Here is a 19,081-nt window from a genome sequence, read left to right as displayed (position 1 = left end):
AATAGCACAAAAAGGGAGTATGGTAAACAGAGCTATATAGGAGTAGCATTTCTCTTTCTTGTTGGAATTATGTTAGAATAAATTTGAAGTTGATTCTTATAAGATATATATGGTAAACCCTAGACCAACCACTAAGAAAATAATGAAATAAATAGTGAAAAAGATCATTAAAAGAATTAAAATGTTACACTAGAAATAGTCAATGAATGCAGAATAAAGTAGTAACTTTGCTGTACACCTGAAACAGTGTAAATCAACTGTACTTCAATTTAAAAAAAGAATAGAGCAGTAAATGAGGAATAAAGGAACAAAACAGACATAAGACATACAGAAAACAAAAAATTAAATGGCAAATATAGATTTAACTATATCAATAATAACATTAGACAGCTCAATATTAAAAAAACAAACAACCCAATCAAAAAATGGGCAGATGACTTAAATAGACATTTCTCCAAAGAAGACATACAGATGGCCAAGAAGCACATGAAAAGCTGCTCAACATCACTAATTATTAGAGAAATGCAAATCAAAACTACAATGAGGTATCACCTCACACCAGTTAGAATGGGCATCATCAGAAAATCTACAAACAACAAATGCTGGAGAGGGTGTGGAGAAAAGGGAACCCTCTTGCACTGTTGGTGGGAATGTAAATTGATACAGCTACTATGGAGAACAGTATGGAGGTTCCTTAAAAAATAAAAATAGAATTACCATATGACCCAGCAATCCCACTACTGGGCATATACCCAGAGAAAACCATAATTCAAAAAGACACATGCACCCCAATGCTCATTGCAATACTATATACAGTAGCTAGGTCATGGAAGCCACCCAAATGTCCATCAACAGATGAATGGATAAAGAAGAAGTGGTACATATATACAATGGAATATTACTCAGCCATAAAAAGGAATGAAATTGGGTCATTTGTAGAGACGTGGATGAATCTAAAGACTGTCATACAGAGTGAAGTAAGTCAAAAAGAGAAAAACAAATATCGTCTATTAATGCATATATGTGGAACTTAGAAAAATGATACAGATAAGCCAGTTTGCAGGGCAGAAATAGAGACACAGATGTAGAGAGCAACATATGGACACCAAGGGGAGAAAGTGGCGGGGGGGTGGGTGGTGGTGGTGTGATGAATTGGGAGATTGGGATTGGCATATATACACTAATATGTATAAAATGGAAACTAATAAGAACCTGCTGTATAAAAAAATAAATAAAATTTAAAAAAAATAGCATTAGATGTTGTATTAGTCAGGGTTCTCCAGAGAAATAGAACCAGTAGGATAGTGCATATCTGTGAAAATTATTTTTCATAAGGAACTGGCTCACACAATTATGGAGGCTGACAAGTCCAAATCTGCAGTGTGGGCTGGCAGACTTGAGACCCATGAGCCCCAGTGGTGCAGTGCCAGTCTGAAGGCCAGCAGCTTGGAGACCAAGCAGAGTCAATGTTGCAGATGAAGTCTGAAGGAAGTCTCCCAGGGAATTCTCTCTTGCTCGGGGACATCAGTCTTTTTTGTCCAATTCAAGACTTCAACTGATTGGGTGCAGTCCACCCACATTATGAAGGATAATCTGCTTTACTCAGCGTTCACCAATTTAAATGTTAATCTCATCCAAAAACTTTGCCTTTCAAGTTAACACATAAAATTAACCATCACAAATGTGAATGGATTAAACAATCTAATCAAAAGGCTGAGATTGTCAGACTGGACTGAAAAACAAGATCTGATTATCTGCTGTCTACGGGAGACATACTTTAGATCCAAATATACAAATAGGTTAAAAGTAAAAGGATGGACTAAGATATATCATGCAAACAGCAATCACAATGCTTTGAAGCTAGATTGGTTATAATATATTGTCTAATATTATTGTCAATAATAATATTAGACAAAATATACTTTAAAACAAAATATGTTATTAGAGATAAAGAGGAGAATTTTATAATGATAAAGGGCTCAATCCATTAGGAGTTTATAAAAATTATAAACATACCTGCACATAGCAGCAGACCCCGAAAATACATGCAGCAAAGCTGACACAGTTGAGAGGAGAAGTAGACAATACGATTAGAGTCAGAGACTTCAATACCCCATTTTCAATATTGGATAGAACAACTAGGCAGAAGATCAACACAACAGAAATAAAACAGAACAACTTTATTTCAACAGAAATAAAAGACTCAAATAACACTATACGCAATGTGCACCTAACAAACATTTTTGGAACACTGTACCCAGCAATAGTAGCATACACACTCTTCTCAAATGCACATGAAACATTCTTCAGGATAAACCTTATGCTTGGCCATATGTAGATGGCTGTCTTCTCTCTGTCTTCCTCTGTGAATATCTGCGTCCTAAGCTCCTCTTCTTATAAGGACATTAGTCATATTGGATTAGAGCCCTCCCACATGACCTCATTTTACCTTAATCAATTTTAAAGGTCCTATCTCCAAATGCAGTCACTTTCTGAGGTACTGGGGGTGAGAGCTTTGACTTATGAATGAATGTTGTGGGGAATAATTCAACCCATAAGACATTATAAATAAACATTTGCTTGTTTGAGTGAGGACCCCTTGTAAAGGAAAAAAAAAATCATTGTTCCCTGGCGTTAATTTAAATTATTTTAAAATGATGCCACTTGTATAAACATAAAACTAGGTAGAAACTTCTTATGTGTATAGTCTTTTATAATCATAATCCCAGTAGATTTCCAAGTGAATACAACAAAATCCAAAATCAATAAAGTTCACATTAACAATGATATAAGATAATGAATCATATTACATTGTTTTTTGTTATTGTTTTACCTTAAATCATTATTTAACTTTGGTTATTGTGGTTTTTAGTTCTAAAATTTCCATGTGTTTTTTCTTTATATCTTGTTTCTTTGCTGAGACTTTCTATTTTTTAATTTTTTAAAAAATTTATTTATTTTATTATTTATTTTTGCCTGTGTTGGGTCTGTTTCTTTGCGAGGGCTTTCTCCAGTTGCAGCAAGTGGGGGCCACTCTTCATCGCGGTGCGCGGGCCTTTCACTGTCGCGGCCTCTCTCGTTGCGGGGCACAGGCTCCAGATGCACAGGCTCAGTGGTTGTGGCTCACGGGCCTAGTTGCTCCGCGGCATGTGGGATCTTCCCAGACCAGGGCTCGAACCCATGTCCCCTGCATTGGCAGGCAGACTCTCAACCACTGCGCCACCAGGGAAGCCCTCTATTTTTTATTCATTTGTTTCAAGCATGTTCCTAGTTGCTTGTTGAAGCATGTTTATAATAGCTTCTTTAAAATCTTTGTCAGACAATCCTAACATCTTGGTGTTGGCATTTGTTGACTGTCTTTTGTCATTCAAGTTGAGATCTTCCTGATTCTTGGTATGAGTGGTGTTTGATTGAAACCTGGGTATTTGAGATATTATGTTATGAGTCTCTGGATCTTATTTAAATCTTGTCTTTTAGCAGGCCTCCTCTGACACCACTCTGGAGGGAGAAGGGGAGCACTCCCTTATTACTTGCCAGATGGAAGTGGAAAAGTCCAGGTTCCCCACTCAACTGTATTGACACCCATGGGGGAGCAGCTCCTTATTACTGCTCGGTGGGGGTGAGAGTTCAGGCTCCCACTAGGTTTTTGCAGACACCATGCCGGCTAGGATGGGAAGGTACTTTGTCTTTACTCCCTAGAGGAGATGAAAGTCTCTAGTGCCTGCTTGGCCTTCTCTGACACCACTTGGCGGGGGGGGCGGGTATTGGGACAGCTGTCACAGCCTGATGTGGGTGGAAATCTAGGCTCTCCCCTTGACCTTCACTGGAAGGAGTGGGATTGGAGATGCAGACTTTTAACCTGTGATGTTTGGCTGGAATAGAGCAGTTATGGTCTAAAAATTTCCTGTTTTGCTAGGCTGCCCCTTTTCTGGTCCACTGGAACTGAGAGAGCAGACTTTTCTTGGGGCTCGTTTTGTCTGTGCCCATTGGTGTTTCTGGGTTGCTTGCTTCTCCAGTACCCAGTCTGGACATATGAGGCAAAGTGAAAACCTGGCCAACTCATGCCATGTTGTTCTTCAGGACCCCAGGTCCCTAACTGGTCTGACTTCTTTTCTCCACCTTTCCAACTTTTCTTATTTTTTTATACATAATGTCCCATGTTGTTTTAGCTGTACTTAGTGGAAGAAATAGGGGAAAGTACTACTCCATCTTTCCAGAAGCAGAAGCACTGATTTTTATTATAGAAGCATTTATTTGGAAACTGAATATTTCACTAGTTGACTTGATTCTCTTGCTTTTGAACTCGATAGCCATCATCTAAGTTACCAACATTATTGGCATTATACTTCCCTTGGATAATAAACTTTTCTTTACCTACCCATTATTCTTCTAGCCAATCCACTTAAAAGACACCCTGGGAAATTATGATGTAGGTATTTCATGAAAAATTCCTAGTTGAGAGTTTACCACTCACTGCATTTACTGCTGACAAAGATTGATGCATAGACTGCTCTATGTACCATCTCTGGTCAACCCTAAACAATAAAGATAATACCACTCCAGATATTGTTTACATGCAACGTACCTGATCATGCCTCAGTCCTCCCACTTTCTCTTTTCCTGCTACGCAAAATCTTTCACCATTACTACAACCTCAAATACAAATGCAAATGAAGTTGCTTTTCATGAATTAGTTGCAGGGTGACCCTGAATATGTTTGTATTAATTTATTTTAGTTTGTCATCAAAATGAAAAAATTTTTAATTGCAAAATTCATTGAACTCATGGGTTCTGGAGGCTATATGGATAAATTCACAAGAGCCCACAAACTCTAGTTTGAGAAACTTAGGGCTTGATTATTTCCAAATCTAGCTGGTTAATGAGAAGAGTTACGATGTACTGCAAGCTAGCCTGCAGGTGGCTGTTAACTATTGGGGCACATGGATGGGGGAAAGGGACAGGCAGGCACCGTCTGGCTGGTGGAGGAATGATGATGATGATACTTCTGTATCATTCGCTGACAATCCTCCTCTGTATCCCTGGGCACTATCATTTCCAGTGTGATTCAGCTGATTTCCAACTACCAGTATCTGCATCTCTGTGCCAAAGGGCTCTCTCCAAAGCTACATGTGGCAGGCCAGAACTGCCAGGGAATTAACACTTCCTGGAGCAGCCCTCAGCTCATGATTCTCAGGATATTGGGGTATTCATCCTCACTCTGTAGTGGGATATCGTTAAGGCTTGTGTTTGCACCATTGCCCAGAATGTCCATTTGGTATTTCCAGTTTCCCACCGTGGTGACTTCCTTGCTAATACATCCTTTATTGGCTGCCTTCCCTTCCTGTCTCATATCCCCACCCTCAGTGTTTCCTGTACCTCCAAAATAAAGTCCTTGCACTCAAATTCTTATCTCAGGGTTTGCTTCTGGGAGAAAAGCACTTTTACTTATGATACCGCGTTTGACCCGTACAACAACTCTGGATGATAGGAAGTTAGATTACTCAAGAACTGCGAAGGAATGTGAGCCCCATATTCTGTTTTGTTCAGCACCTGGCACATTACAGATGCTCAATAAATAATTGACGAATAAAGGAAGAAACTGATGCTCCTCTAAGTAATTTGATCAAGTTGCCAGTGAGAGAGCCAGGACTCCAAACACAGTACTCTCTCCACTCTACACTCAGGGTCCTGTTCCTAACACTCTTGTCTCCGATCATGGTTTGTGGAGGAACTTAAAGATGATTTAAACATGCCAGTATCATCAGCCGGTTCTAAACCATAGCAATGTCAATGTTTTCAGGGTTGGTGGAATTGATCTGTTAGTGAAAATATTAAAGATATTTATGGCTCGAATTGCCAAGTCTGCTTGTTGGTATCACACAGACATTTGGGATCACATCATTCCCACGGTGACCCTCTGGAGCAACACAGCCTCATAAAATACAGGCAACTAGTCTTTTTCAGCTCCAAAATAGTTAAACACATCCTAGTCCAAGCCTTGTTTTTATGTTCTCCTCATCAGTGGTGTGAACATCTTAAAGTCACTTCACTTGGAGGAACCTCATTCTTTAATACTCTAATTTGAGCTTAAAAAAACATTTTATACCTCCTTTATGCATTCTAATGAGTCCTGTAATAAATGGACATTTGTAGGTAAAACCATATGCAGGAGTAGAAACAAAGAAAAAATATCCATTGCAGTTGGCTATTAGATTAGATACTAACTCATTAATCAAATTTTACTTAAATCCTGCATCTTCCCCCAAATGAATGGTTATTCTGTGAAACCATTTTGATCCCCGGGCACTGCTTTCCCTAAACTCCTTAGAGTCATCAGGCACATTAAAGGATATCCGATTTCATTGGTCTAAGCTGAGTGATCGCAATTCATCAAGGCATGAAAAGTCTGTCCAGTCTTGTGGAATATCATTAAATGGTTCAAGGACGTTTCTAATCTTAATGATGGCCAAGGGGGAACAACTATTATGATGATGAATGTGAATGAATATCTGGAGAAAGTTCAAGGCATGTTATACTTACAAAGACTAATACACGTTGTTTATCTAAATCATCCAACTGATTAAAGAAACACACAAAGCCCAAGACAGTTAAAAGCAGAGGACCAAATAGGGTTTGACCTACCCTGGTATATTTATCACTGACCATGTCATGCGTGTAAAATGTATTGCTCCACCAAGATACTGTGTATATAAATTGGGAGGGTCTTTTGAGGCTGATGTTGAGTAACATAGGCTGTCCAGTTTATTGCCTGGCTAAATATTTATATAAAATGAGTTCATTGATGGTGGGGAAGCCTCCATAAAAGGAGTCTTTCAGTGTTACTAACTGATTAGCTACAACGCCCATGGCTTAGCAAGAGCTAGGTGGTGGTAACTTAGGTACTTTCGCTCCTAAAACCAATTCCTGAGCAGTTTAATGTTTTTAATCCCTGACCTGAGTTAAACATTTTTGTGTGTATGGAGCCAAGTAAGGCACTACCCTCTTGGTTCTAAGAGCAGTTCAGAATCTGCAAGGAAAGGGAAAATGCTTTTCGGTACACATCCAGAAGAAGAATGCTCTTTGGAGCCGTCTCTTGCTGGGAGAACATGGCTATTAAATGCACACAATTTTTAGCACTGGGCAGTCAGTGCTGGGTTAAACGAGGGAAGACTCATTTCATATCATAAAGGCCAGAGAAAAAAATCTCTTACGCACAGGGACTTTGTTTTGGCTGACCTTTCCCTGGGCAGGAGGAGGAAAAAAATCAACCATATAGGTGGCTGGGAGGATGTTGGGCCATGATCCAAAGACTTAATCGTAGTAAATATCTTTTCAGTAGTTCTGGGAGAGGTAGATTATAGGGCTGAAATAGTGCAGCCATTGCTTAAAGGATTGTTTAAAGATAAGCTGGAACAGTACAAGACTTAGAATTAAAGACTTTCTTCACTTGAAATCTGACACACCTCGTACTTCTGGTTTTCCTCATACCTCCCTGGTTTCTCTTTCTCTGTATTCTTTCATGGTTTCTCTTCACTTCCTGTCCTCTGAACATTGGTGGTCTCAGGGCTTGGTTCTCAGCCCTCTTGTCTCCATAGATGATCTTATTGAGTCTGACGGCTTTAAATATCATGCCTCCCAAATCTCCAGCCTGAACTGCACCTGAACTCCAGACTATTGACTTGCATCTCCACTGTGACATCTAATAAAGCATTTTCAGAATATGTCCAAACCTTTAGTTTCTGTCTCTCCATTCCCTGACCCCCTCCCCCAGAATTCACCATTTCAGTTGAAATTGTTCTCATTTACTCAGCTGCTGCGTTAAAAATCTAGAAGTTGTCTGTTTTTTTTCTTACCTCCACAAAATATATTCCATACTGCAGCATACGGAGTAGGCTAACTTAGATGCATTCTAATTTGGTCTTGGGAGATGTAGTAGGTAGGGCATCTGATGAACAGCAAACTACTCCAGGTCACTTCACATTCTTTTTTCTTTTGAGGGGCATAGGTATTTCAGCAGAGATGCCAAATTGGCCCATCTCAGGACTCAGATATGTAGACTTCAAATCCTGGGTCTTTGTTTTCAAAACTAGGAGTTTCAGTCCAGATCTATTAAGCTCACAGGCAGGAATACAGGGCAAATTGTTGTATGTCAAGTGGATCTTTGTTATCTGTCCATCTTTGGTTACTGTAGGCACAAAAGATGTGAGGAGAATTGATAAGACCAAATCAGCACAGCACCTGCCCCTCCCACAATGGCCATGGCACTATTCATCTCCATCTTCTGGCATCTTTTCTTCCCTAAGGAATTGTCTCCCCTTCTTAACCTCACTTCACTCTCAGCTCACTGCTGTCGAGAAGACATGGTCCGTCCTCTGCAGACTCCCAGACCAGCATTTTCATATTTCTTACTTCATTTTTCATAATCAAACATTTTATAATGAAGAAATGGAATTCTTTACTTAAATGATGATGAAAAACATTTCTTTCTTATTAAAGGAACTAGAAAATTAATACATTGATATACTAGAAAATTTTAAAAATATGGACAAAGAAGAAAATTAAATTTCCTTACAGTCCCATCACTGAGAAATAATCACAACTGTTAACATTTTAAAAGGTTTTCCTTTAATTTTTTTTCAGTGCATTTATATTCAGAACAAAAAATTGTCCCAAATCTTATATGGAATGGAACTTTTTTGTGAGTTATTATACACACAACTTCTCATGGGAAGAAACTGGCATTCGTAGTAAATTGCATAAGCAATTTTCTGATGGATTCTGATGGGATTGAGAAGCTCATCTTCCCAGTTGACTTTCAGCTGACTGTCAGTAAATATTCTACAGATCTTTAACTAGACATTTTTTTCTTTTTGTATCTGGTCATAACAATGATTATCTAACCATTTCTTTTCTTATAAAATGTCTCCATGAAGAATAAATCCTTGAACTAGCCTGCTATAGTTCCTTTTCCTGCAGCAGGATTGTCATAAAACTTTGGCGTATGCTCTTAACCAAATTATCTTTAAAAGTTTTTTTTAAATTACCATACATGAGACCATATTGCTTTGTAATAAGAATAAATTATTTTAACACCAATTATATACTCCCCAAATGCTCTGCCTCAAAACTCTGTTTGTCCTGTCCACAGGAGATACCTCTGGTGGATCCTATTTTGAGAAGACGCAGGGAATGTTTACTGGAAATCAAGTAAACAGTACACACCTTGAGAAGCAGCACTGTGCTATATTATACTTTTATCCCAGGAAAAGAACCAAATGCCTACTGCGAGGGTAGTAAGTATAGACACTAATAGGTCATAGCATCATCAGAGGGACCATGACCAAATTGCTAGAATGGTCACAGCTAACACTTACATAGCTCTTAGTATATGAAAGTATACTTAACTCTTAGAATAAAAGCACTTCATACATATTAAATAGTTTAATCCTCATAACAACCCTTTGAGGTAGGAACTATATGTTCCAATGGAGAAACTAAGGTACAGAGAGATACTATGACTTTCTCAAGGTGATATAGTTAATGGCAGAGCCAGAATTTTAATCCTACTTGAGCCCCCATGTCCTCAACCCTCTACTGATTCTCAACACCACAAAGATAAAGGCCAAGAGACCCACATTCTTACTCTGCTTCCATCCTGCTTTTGACCAGCTGTGGACCCTTGGGTGTGCCATTCATCTATTCCACAAATATCTGTTGAGCACCTACGTAAGAGACAGTCTCCAAAAGGGGCCGCCATCAATTCCTTCCCTCTCTGTATATGCGTTTTGTTTCTCCTCCCTTTGAATCTTGACTAGCCCAGTCACTGCTTTGACCAATAGAACGAAGCACAAGTGAAATTATAGGACTTCTGAGCCCAGGCCATGAGGGGATTGGAAACTTCTATTTTCTTCCTCTTGGAACATTCCTTTTGGAACCCAGCTGTCCTACTGTGAGGAAGCACAGCAGGCACATGGAGAAGCCCATGTAAGATAGCTTCAGTGAGGCAACTAGCCAGCAACCTGCATCAAATGTTAACTGCGTGAATGACCATTTTGGACCTTCCAGTTATCCCATTGTCTCAGTCATTATCATGTGAAACAGATGAACTAAAAGGTGAACCCACAGAATCGTGAACAGTAACGTAATGTTTAAACAGCTAAGTTTGGGGCGGTTAGTTAAGCAGCAACTGATAACCGAAACAACCTACCATGTGCATATGACACCTCATATTTAAAATGTGGACATTAAGACCTATCTCACTGGTCTTTCAGGAATGCTGATGAAGTAGAAAATTCCAAGTATAATTGTACCAATGCAGTATGGAAACTTCAGCCCAACATTTGAATATGTATTTTTAATTATACCCAAAGAATACTAGACAACAGATATGTTGTCTCTTCTCTTTGGTTCTCTTCTTATTTGAAACATATTTGCTTTCTTTTCCATTCTGTGAAAGAGAAGTGGCCAGAAGGAACCAAATAGTTATCTGATCCTGAAGATAAAGGAATTGAAGAGAATGCTAATGAATTCCTAGCCTGATAGGGGTGAATTTATCCTTCAGCCTGCAAGGCTTTCCTTCTCCATTTTCAGCCTCTTACCTGGCAATTACTCATTCCTCCTATCTCAGCCTGAGGGGCTTAATCCTTTGCAGATTTCTCACAGTAGGCCCATTAAATGCTTCTTTGGCACCGCACAGCCTTCGTTTACAGCACTCAGCACAGTTCATAGTCATTCATATTTGTGGAATTAGTTTATTAGTGTCTCTCTTCCTTACTTTATGGAATGAAAACCAAATCTCTTTATATCTCCTGGTTCATAGAACTTAAAAAGAAAATTGAATGAATGTATAAATGAACTGGAAAAGGAGCTAACAGAACAAAACTGCCAAGCCAACAGCTGTGACTTTACAAATATAATTGAAAATCTGCATGTGTTTGTCAACTGCCAACTCCCCAAAAGACCATATCAGTACTCTGTTGATCAAGCAAAGTTGTTTAGTACTTACTGCCATAAGGGAGAACCCCACCTTGACAACGTTTTAGTAGTAGCTTAAAGGGGACTGGTCAAGGGCAGATATGTATAGGTGAAACAGGAGGGAAGGGGGCAGGGCACAACTTTTAAAAGGATGACAAAGCCATAAGACATGACATAAATGGTTAGAACCAAATAGGTCCAAGATGGAGGACAAGACTTCCACTAGACTTTGAACCTCAATATATGCTCATTGAAACACATCAGCACGCTAAATGACACACCCACAGGTGCCATGACAGTTCCAAGGCTGACCATAAAAGGTCAACAAGTGGGTGGTGGCCCAATTCCTGGAAATCCCCACCCCTTCTCCCAAATAGCTGGAATACTCCTCCCACTCATTAGCCTATGAAATTACCCACCCCTATAAAAACTGTCAACCCCAAACCCTGGTGCCTCTCGCCTTCTGAGATGGCCCACACTCTGTCTATGAAGTGTGTTTCTCCCTAAATAAATCCACTTCTTACCTATCACTTTGTCTCTCACTGAATTCTCTCTGTGACGAGACATCAAGAACATGAGTTTCACTGAGTCCTGGGACCAGGTGTGTGATTTCAATTAAAAGACCATGGGGGAGACCTTCAAGATGGCAGAGGAATAAGATGTGGAGATCACCTTCCTCCCCACAAATACATCAAAAATACATCTACATGTGGAACAACTCCTACAGAACACCTATTGAACACTGGCAGAAGACCTCAGATTTCCAGAAAGGCAAGAAAATCCCCATGTACCTGGGTAGGGAAAAAGAAAAAAGAAAAAACAGAGACAAAAGAATAGGGATGGGACCTGCATCCCTGGGAGGGAGCTGTGAAGGAGGAAAAGTTTCCACACGCTAGGAAGCCCCTTCACTGGCAGAGATGGGGCATGGGTGGGGGGGAAGCTTCAGAGCCATGGAGGAGAGCACAGCAACAGGGGTGCAGAGGGCAAAGCATAGAGATTCCCACACAGAGGATCAGTGCCAACCAGCACTCACCAGCCTGAGAGGCCTGTCTGCTCACCCACCGGGGCAGGTGGGGGCTGGGAGCTGAGGCTCGGGCTTTGGAGCTCAGACCCCAGGGAGAAGACTGGGGTTGGCTGTGTGAAGACAGCCTGAAGGGGGCTAGTATGCCACAGCTAGCCAGGAGGGAGTCAGGGAAAAAGTCTGGACCTGCTGAACAGGCAAGAGACCATTGTTTCTGGGTGCGCGAGGAGAGGGGATTCCTGCTCCGTGTGCCCACAGAAGACAGAGCACTGCCTAAGTGAGCTCCAGAGATGGGCATGAGTCACGCCTATCAGCTCGGACCCCAGAGACAGGCATGAAACACTAACGCTGCCACCGCTGCCACCAAGAATCCTGTGTGCAAGCACAGGTCACTACCCACACCCCCCCGGGAGCCTGTGCAGCACGCCACTGCCAGGGTCCCAAGATCCAGGGACAACTTCCACGGGAGAACACATGGCACACCTCAGGCTGTTACAATGTCATGTGGCCTCTGCCACCGCAGGCTCACAGTGTGTTCCAGTTATTATTACCATACCCCTCCCTCTCCCTGGCCTGAGTGAGCAAGAGAGCCCTAATCAGCTGCTGCTTTAACCCCCTCCTGTCTGGGCGGGGAATGGACACCCGAGGGCAGCCTACATGCAGAGGTGGGGTCAAAACAAAGGTGAACCCCAGGAGCTGTGCAAAGAAGAGAGAGGAAAATTTCTCTGTGCAGCCTCAGGAGCAGCAGATTAAATCCCCACAATCAACTTGATGAATGCTCCATCTGTGGAATACCTGAATAGACAACGAGTGTTCCCAAAATTGAGATGGTGGACTTTGGGAGCAACTGTAGACGTGGGGTTTGCTTTCTGCATCTGATTTGTTTCTGGTTTTTATGTTTATCTTAGTTTAGTTTTTAGTGCTTGTTATTATTGGTGGATTTGTTTACTGGTTTGGTTGCTCTCTTTTTTTTTAATTTTTAAAATATATATATATATATATATATTTTCCTTTTTTCTCTTTGTGAGTGTGTATGTGTATGTTTCTTTGTGTGATTTTGTCTGTTTAGGTTTGCTTTTACCATTTATCTTAGGGTTCTGACTTTTTGGGTTTTTTTGCTGTTGTTTGTTTGTTTTCTTTTTATGAGTGTGTTTATGTTTCTTTGTGTGATTTTGTCTATTTAGTTTTGCTTTTACCATTTGGTTTGGGGTTCTATCTGTTCGGGTTTTTTTTTTTTCTTCCTTTTCTTCTGAGCTGTGTGGCTGGCAGAGCCTTGGTGCTCTGGCCAGGTGTCAGACCTGAGCCTTGGAGGTGGGAGAGCCAAGTCCAGGACGTTGGACAACCAGAGACCTCCTGACCCCACGTAATATCATTTGGTGAGAGCTCTCCCAGAGATCTCTATCTCAACACTAAGACCCAGCTCCACCCAAAGGCCAGCAAGGTCCAATACTGAATGCCCCATGCCAAACAAGTAGCAAGACAGGAACACAAACCCACCCAGTAGCAGAGAGGCTGCCTAAAGTCATACTAAGTTAACAGACATCCCAAAACACACCACAAGATGTGGCCCTGCCCACCAGAAGGACAAGATCAAGCTCCACCCACAAGAACACAGGCACCAGTCCCCTCCACCAGGAAGCCTACACAAGCCACTGAACCATCCTCACCCACTGGGGACAGACACCAAAAACAACAGGAACTACGAACCTGAAGCCTGTGAAAAGGAGACCCCAAACACAGTAAGTTAAGCAAAATGAGAAGACAGAGAAATATGCAGCAGATGAAGGAGCAGGTTAAAACCCCACCAGACCAAACAAATGAAGAGGAAATAGGCAGTCTACCTGAAAAATAATTCAGAATAATGATAGTAAAGATGATCCAAAATATTGGAAATAGAATGGACAAAATACAAGAAACGTTTAACAAGGACCTAGAAGAACTAAGGAGCAAACAATGATGAACAACACAACAAATGAAATAAAAAATTCTCTAGAAGGAATCAATAGCAGAATAACTGAGGCAGAAGAATGCATAAGTGACCTGGAAGATAAAATAGTGGAAATAACTGCTGCAGAGCAGAATAAAGAAAAAAGAATGAAAAGAATTAAGGACAGTCTCAGAGACCTCTGGGACAACATTAAATGCAACAGCATTCGAATAATAGGGGTCCCAGAAGAAGAGAAAAAGAAAGGGTCTGAGAAAACTATTTGAAGAGATTATAGTTGAAAACTTCCGTAACATGGGAAATGTAATAGTCAGTCAAGTCCAGGAAGTGCAGAGAGTCCATACAGGATAAATCCAAGGAGAAACATGCCAAGACACATATTAATCAAACTATCAAAAATTAAGTACAAAGAAACAATATTAAAAGCGGCAAAGGAAAAGCAACAAATAACATACAAGGGATTTCCCCATAAGGTTAACAGCTGATCTTTCAGCAGAAACTCTGCAAGCCAGAAGGGAGTGGCAGGACAGATTTAAAGTGATGAAAGGGAAGAACCTACAACCAAGGTTACTCTACACAGCAAGGATCTCCTTCAGATTCAATGGAGAAATTAAAACCTTTAAACACAAGCAAAAGTTAAGAGAATTCAACACCACCAAACCAGCTTTACAACAAATTCTAAAGGAACTTCTCTAGGCAGGAAAAACAAGAGAAGGAAAAGACCTACAAAAACAAACCCAAAACAATTAAGAAAATGGTAATAGGAACATACATATCGATAATTACCTTAAATGTAAATGGAGTAAATGCTCCAACCAAAAGACACTGACTGGTTGAATGCATACAAAAACAAGACCCACGTATATGCTGTCTACAAGAGACCCACTTCAGACCTAGGGACACATACAGACTGAAAGTGAGGGGATGGAAAAAGGTATTCCATGCAAATGGAAATCAAAAGAAAGCTGGAGGGCAATACTCATATCAGACAAAATAGACTTTAAAATAAAGACTATTACAAGAGACAAAGAAGGACACTACATAATAATCAAGGGATCAATCCAAGAGGAAGATATAACAATTGTAAATATTTACGCACCCAACATAGGAGCACCTCAATACATAAGGCAAATGCTAACAGCCATAAAAGGGGAAATCGACAGTAACACAATCATAGTAGGAGAGTTTAACACCCCACTTTCACCAATGGACAGATCATCCAAAATGAAAATAAATAAGGAAACACAAGCTTTAAATGACACATTTTACCAGATGGACTTAATTGATATTTATAGGATATTCCATCCAAAAACAGCAGATTACACTTTCTTCTCAAGTGCTCATGGAACATTCTCCAGGAAAAATCATATCTTGGGTCACAAATCAAGCCTTGGTAAATTTAAGAAAATTGAAATCGTATCAAGTATCTTTTCTGACCACAACACTATGAGACTAGATATCAATTACAGGAAAAAAAACTGTAAAAAATACAAACACATGGAGGCTAAACAATATGCTACTAAATAACCAAGAGATCACTGGAAGAAATCAAAGAGGAAATCAAAAGATACCTAGAAACAAATGACAATGAAAACATGATGACCCAAAACATATGGGATACAGCAGAAGCAGTTCTAAGAGTAAAGTTTACAGCAATACAATCCTACCTCAAGAAACAAGAAACATCTCAAATAAACAACATAACCTTACACTTAAAACAATTAGAGAAAGAAGAAGAACAACAAAAAAAAAAACCCCAAAGTTAGCAGAAGGAAAGAAATCATAAAGATCAGATCAGAAATAAGTGAAAAAAAAATGAAGGAAACAATATCAAACATCAATAAACTAAAAGCTGGTTCTTTGAGAGGATAAACAAAATTGATAAACCATTAGCCAGACTCATCAAGAAAAAAAGGGAGAAGACGCAGATCAACAAAATTAGAAATGAAAAAGGAGAAGTAACAACTGACACTGCAGAGATACACAGGATCATGAGAGATTACTAGAAGCAACTATATGCCAATAAAATGGACAACCTGGAAGAAATGGACAAATTCTTAGAAAAGTACAACCTTCCAAGACTGAATCAGGAAGAAATAGAAAATATGAACTGACCAATCACAAGCACTGAAATTGAAACTGTGATTCAAAATATTCCAACAAACAAAAGCCCAGGACTAGATGGCTCCACAGGTGAATTCTATCAAACATTTAGAGAAGAGATAACACCTATCCTTCTCAAACTCTTCCAAAATATAGCAGAGGGAGAAACACTCTCAAACTCATTCGACGAGGCCACCATCACCCTGATACCAAAACAAGACAAAGATGTCACACAAAAAAGAAAGCTGCAGGCCAATATCACTGATGAACATAGATACAAAAATCCTCAACAAAATACCAGCAAACAGAATCCAACAACACATTAAAAGGATCATACACCATGATCAAGTGGGATTTATCCCAGGAATGCAAGGATTCTTCAGTATATGCAAATCAATCAATGTGATACCCCATATTAAGAAATTGAAGATGAAAAACCATATGATCATCTCAATAGATGCAGAAAAAGCTTCTGACAAAATTCAACACCCATTTATAATAAAAACTCTCCAGAAAGTAGGCATAGAGAGAACTTACCTCAACATAATAAAGGCCATATATGACAAACTCACAGCCAACCTCATTCTCAATGGTGAAAAACTGGACCCATTTCTTCTAAGATCAGGAACAAGACAAGGATGCCCACTCTCACCACTATTATTCAACATAGTTTTGGAAGTTTTAGACACAGCAATCAGAGAAGAAAAAGAAATAAAACGAATCCAAACTGAAAAAGAAGAAGTAAAACTCTCACTCTTTGCGGATGACATGATACTATACATGGAGAATCCTAAAGATGCTACCAGAAAACTACTGGAGCTAATCAATGAATTTGGTAAAGTAGCAGGATGCAAAATTAATGCACAGAAATCTCTTGCATTCTTATGCGTTAATGATGAAAAATCTGAAAGAGAAATTAAGGAAACACTCCCATTTACCTTTGCAACAAAAAGAATAAAATACCTAGGAATAAACCTACCTAAGGAGGCAAAAGACCTGTATTCAGAAAACTATAAGACACTGATGAAAGAAATTAAAGATGATACAAACAGATGGATATATATATATATATACACATATACATATACATATATATACACATATACATGTATATGTGTATGTGTGTGTGTGTATATATATATATATATATATATATATATATATATATATATATATATATATATATATATATATATATATATATATATATATATATATATACCATGTTCCTGGATTGGAAGAATCAACATTGTGAAAATGACTATACTACCCAAAGCAATCTACAGATTCAATGCAATCCCTATCAAACTACCAATGGCATTTTTCACAGAACTAGAACAAAAAATTTTACAATTTGTATGGAAACACTAAAGACCCCGAATAGCAAAAGCAATCTTGAGAAAGAAAAACGGAGCTGGAGGAATCAGGCTCCCTGACTTCAGACTATACTACAAAGCTACAGTAATCAAGACAGTATGGTACTGGCACAAAAACAGAAATATAGATCAATGGAACAAGATAGAAAGCCCAGAGATAAACCCACGCACATATGGTCACCTTATCTTTGATAAAGGAGGCAAGAATATACAGTGGAGAAAAGACAGCCTCTTCAATAAGTAGTGCTGGGAAAACTGGATAGCTACATGTAAAAGAATGAAATTAGAACACTTCCTAACACCATACACAAAAATAAACTCAAAATGAATTAAAGACCTAAATGTAAGGCCAGACACTATAAAACTCTTAGAAGAAAACATAGGCAGAACACTGTGACATAAATCACAGCAAGATCCTTTTTGACCCACCTCCTAGAGAAATGGAAATAAAAACAAAAATAAACAAATAGGACCTAATGAAACTTAAAAGCTTTGGCACAGCAAAGGAAACCATAAACAAGACGAAAAGACAACCCTCAGAATGGGAGAAAATATTTGCAAATGAAGCAACTGGCAAAGGATTAATCTCCCAAATATACAAGCAGCTCATGCAGCTCAATATCAAAAAAACAAAAAACGCAATCCAAAAATGGGTGGAAGACCTAAGTAGACATTTCTCCAAAGAAGACATACAGATTGCCAACAAACACATGAAAGGATGCTCAACATCACTAATCATTAGAGAAATGCAGATCAAAACTACACTTAGTTATCACCTCACACCAGTCAGAATGGCCATCATCAAAAAATCTAGAAACAATACATGCTGGAGAGGGTGTGGAGAAAAGGGAACCCTCTTGCACTGTTGGTGGGAATGTAAATTGATACAGCCACTATGGAGAACAGTATGGAGGTTCCTTAAAAAACTAAAAATAGAACTACCATACAACCCAGCAATCCCACTACTGGGCATATACTCTGAGAAAACCATAACTCAAAAAGAGATATGTACCACAATGTTCATTGCAGCACTATTTACAACAGCCAGGACATGGAAGCAACCTAAGTGTCCATCGACAGATGAATGGATAAAGAAGATGTGGCACATATATACAACGGAATATTACTAAGCCATAAAAAGAAACAAAATTGAGTTACTTGTGAAGTGGATGAACCTAGAATCTGTCATACAGACTGAAGTAAGTCAGAAAGGGAAAAACAAATACCATATGCTAACACATATATATGGAATCTAAAAAAAAAAGGTTCTGATGAACATAGGGGCAGGACAGGAATAAAGATGCAGACTTAGAGAATGGACTTGAAGACATGGAAAGGGGGAAGCGTAAGCTGAGATGAAGTGAGAGAGTAGCGCTGACATATATACACTACCAAATGTAAAATAGATAGCTAGTGGGAAGTAGCTGCATAGTGCAAGGAGATCAGCTCGGTGCTTTGTGACCACCTAGAGGGGTGGGATAGGGAGGGTGGGAGGGAGGTGCAAGAGGGAGGGGATATGGGGATATATGTATACATATAGCTGATTCACTTTTTTGTAAAGCAGAAACTAACACACCATTGTAAAGCAATTATACTCCAATAAAGATGTTAAAAATAAATAATTAAAAAGACCATGGGTTCAAGTCCCAATCTGGCTTTAGC

General features: G+C 39.3%; 1 protein-coding gene and 1 long non-coding RNA gene across 5 annotated transcripts in view; one reads left to right on the top strand and one right to left on the bottom strand.

The window, feature by feature from the left end:
• Positions 1-14,510, bottom strand: part of LOC309644717 — a 74,310-nt gene extending 59,800 nt beyond the window's left edge. Inside the window, exon 1 of the long non-coding RNA XR_014254572.1 lies at positions 1,213-14,510. This is a non-coding gene — a long non-coding RNA (uncharacterized lncRNA). The remainder of the gene's footprint in view (positions 1-1,212) is intronic.
• TASP1 (taspase 1) overlaps positions 1-19,081 on the top strand; it is a 385,678-nt gene that overhangs the window by 253,383 nt on the left and 113,214 nt on the right. The window lies entirely within an intron of this gene.

This window comes from Balaenoptera physalus (assembly GCF_965194825.1).
Source record: "Balaenoptera physalus genome assembly, chromosome: 16".
NCBI classification, from domain to species: Eukaryota; Metazoa; Chordata; class Mammalia; order Artiodactyla; family Balaenopteridae; genus Balaenoptera; species Balaenoptera physalus.
This window is presented reverse-complemented; position numbering and strand designations above follow the sequence as displayed.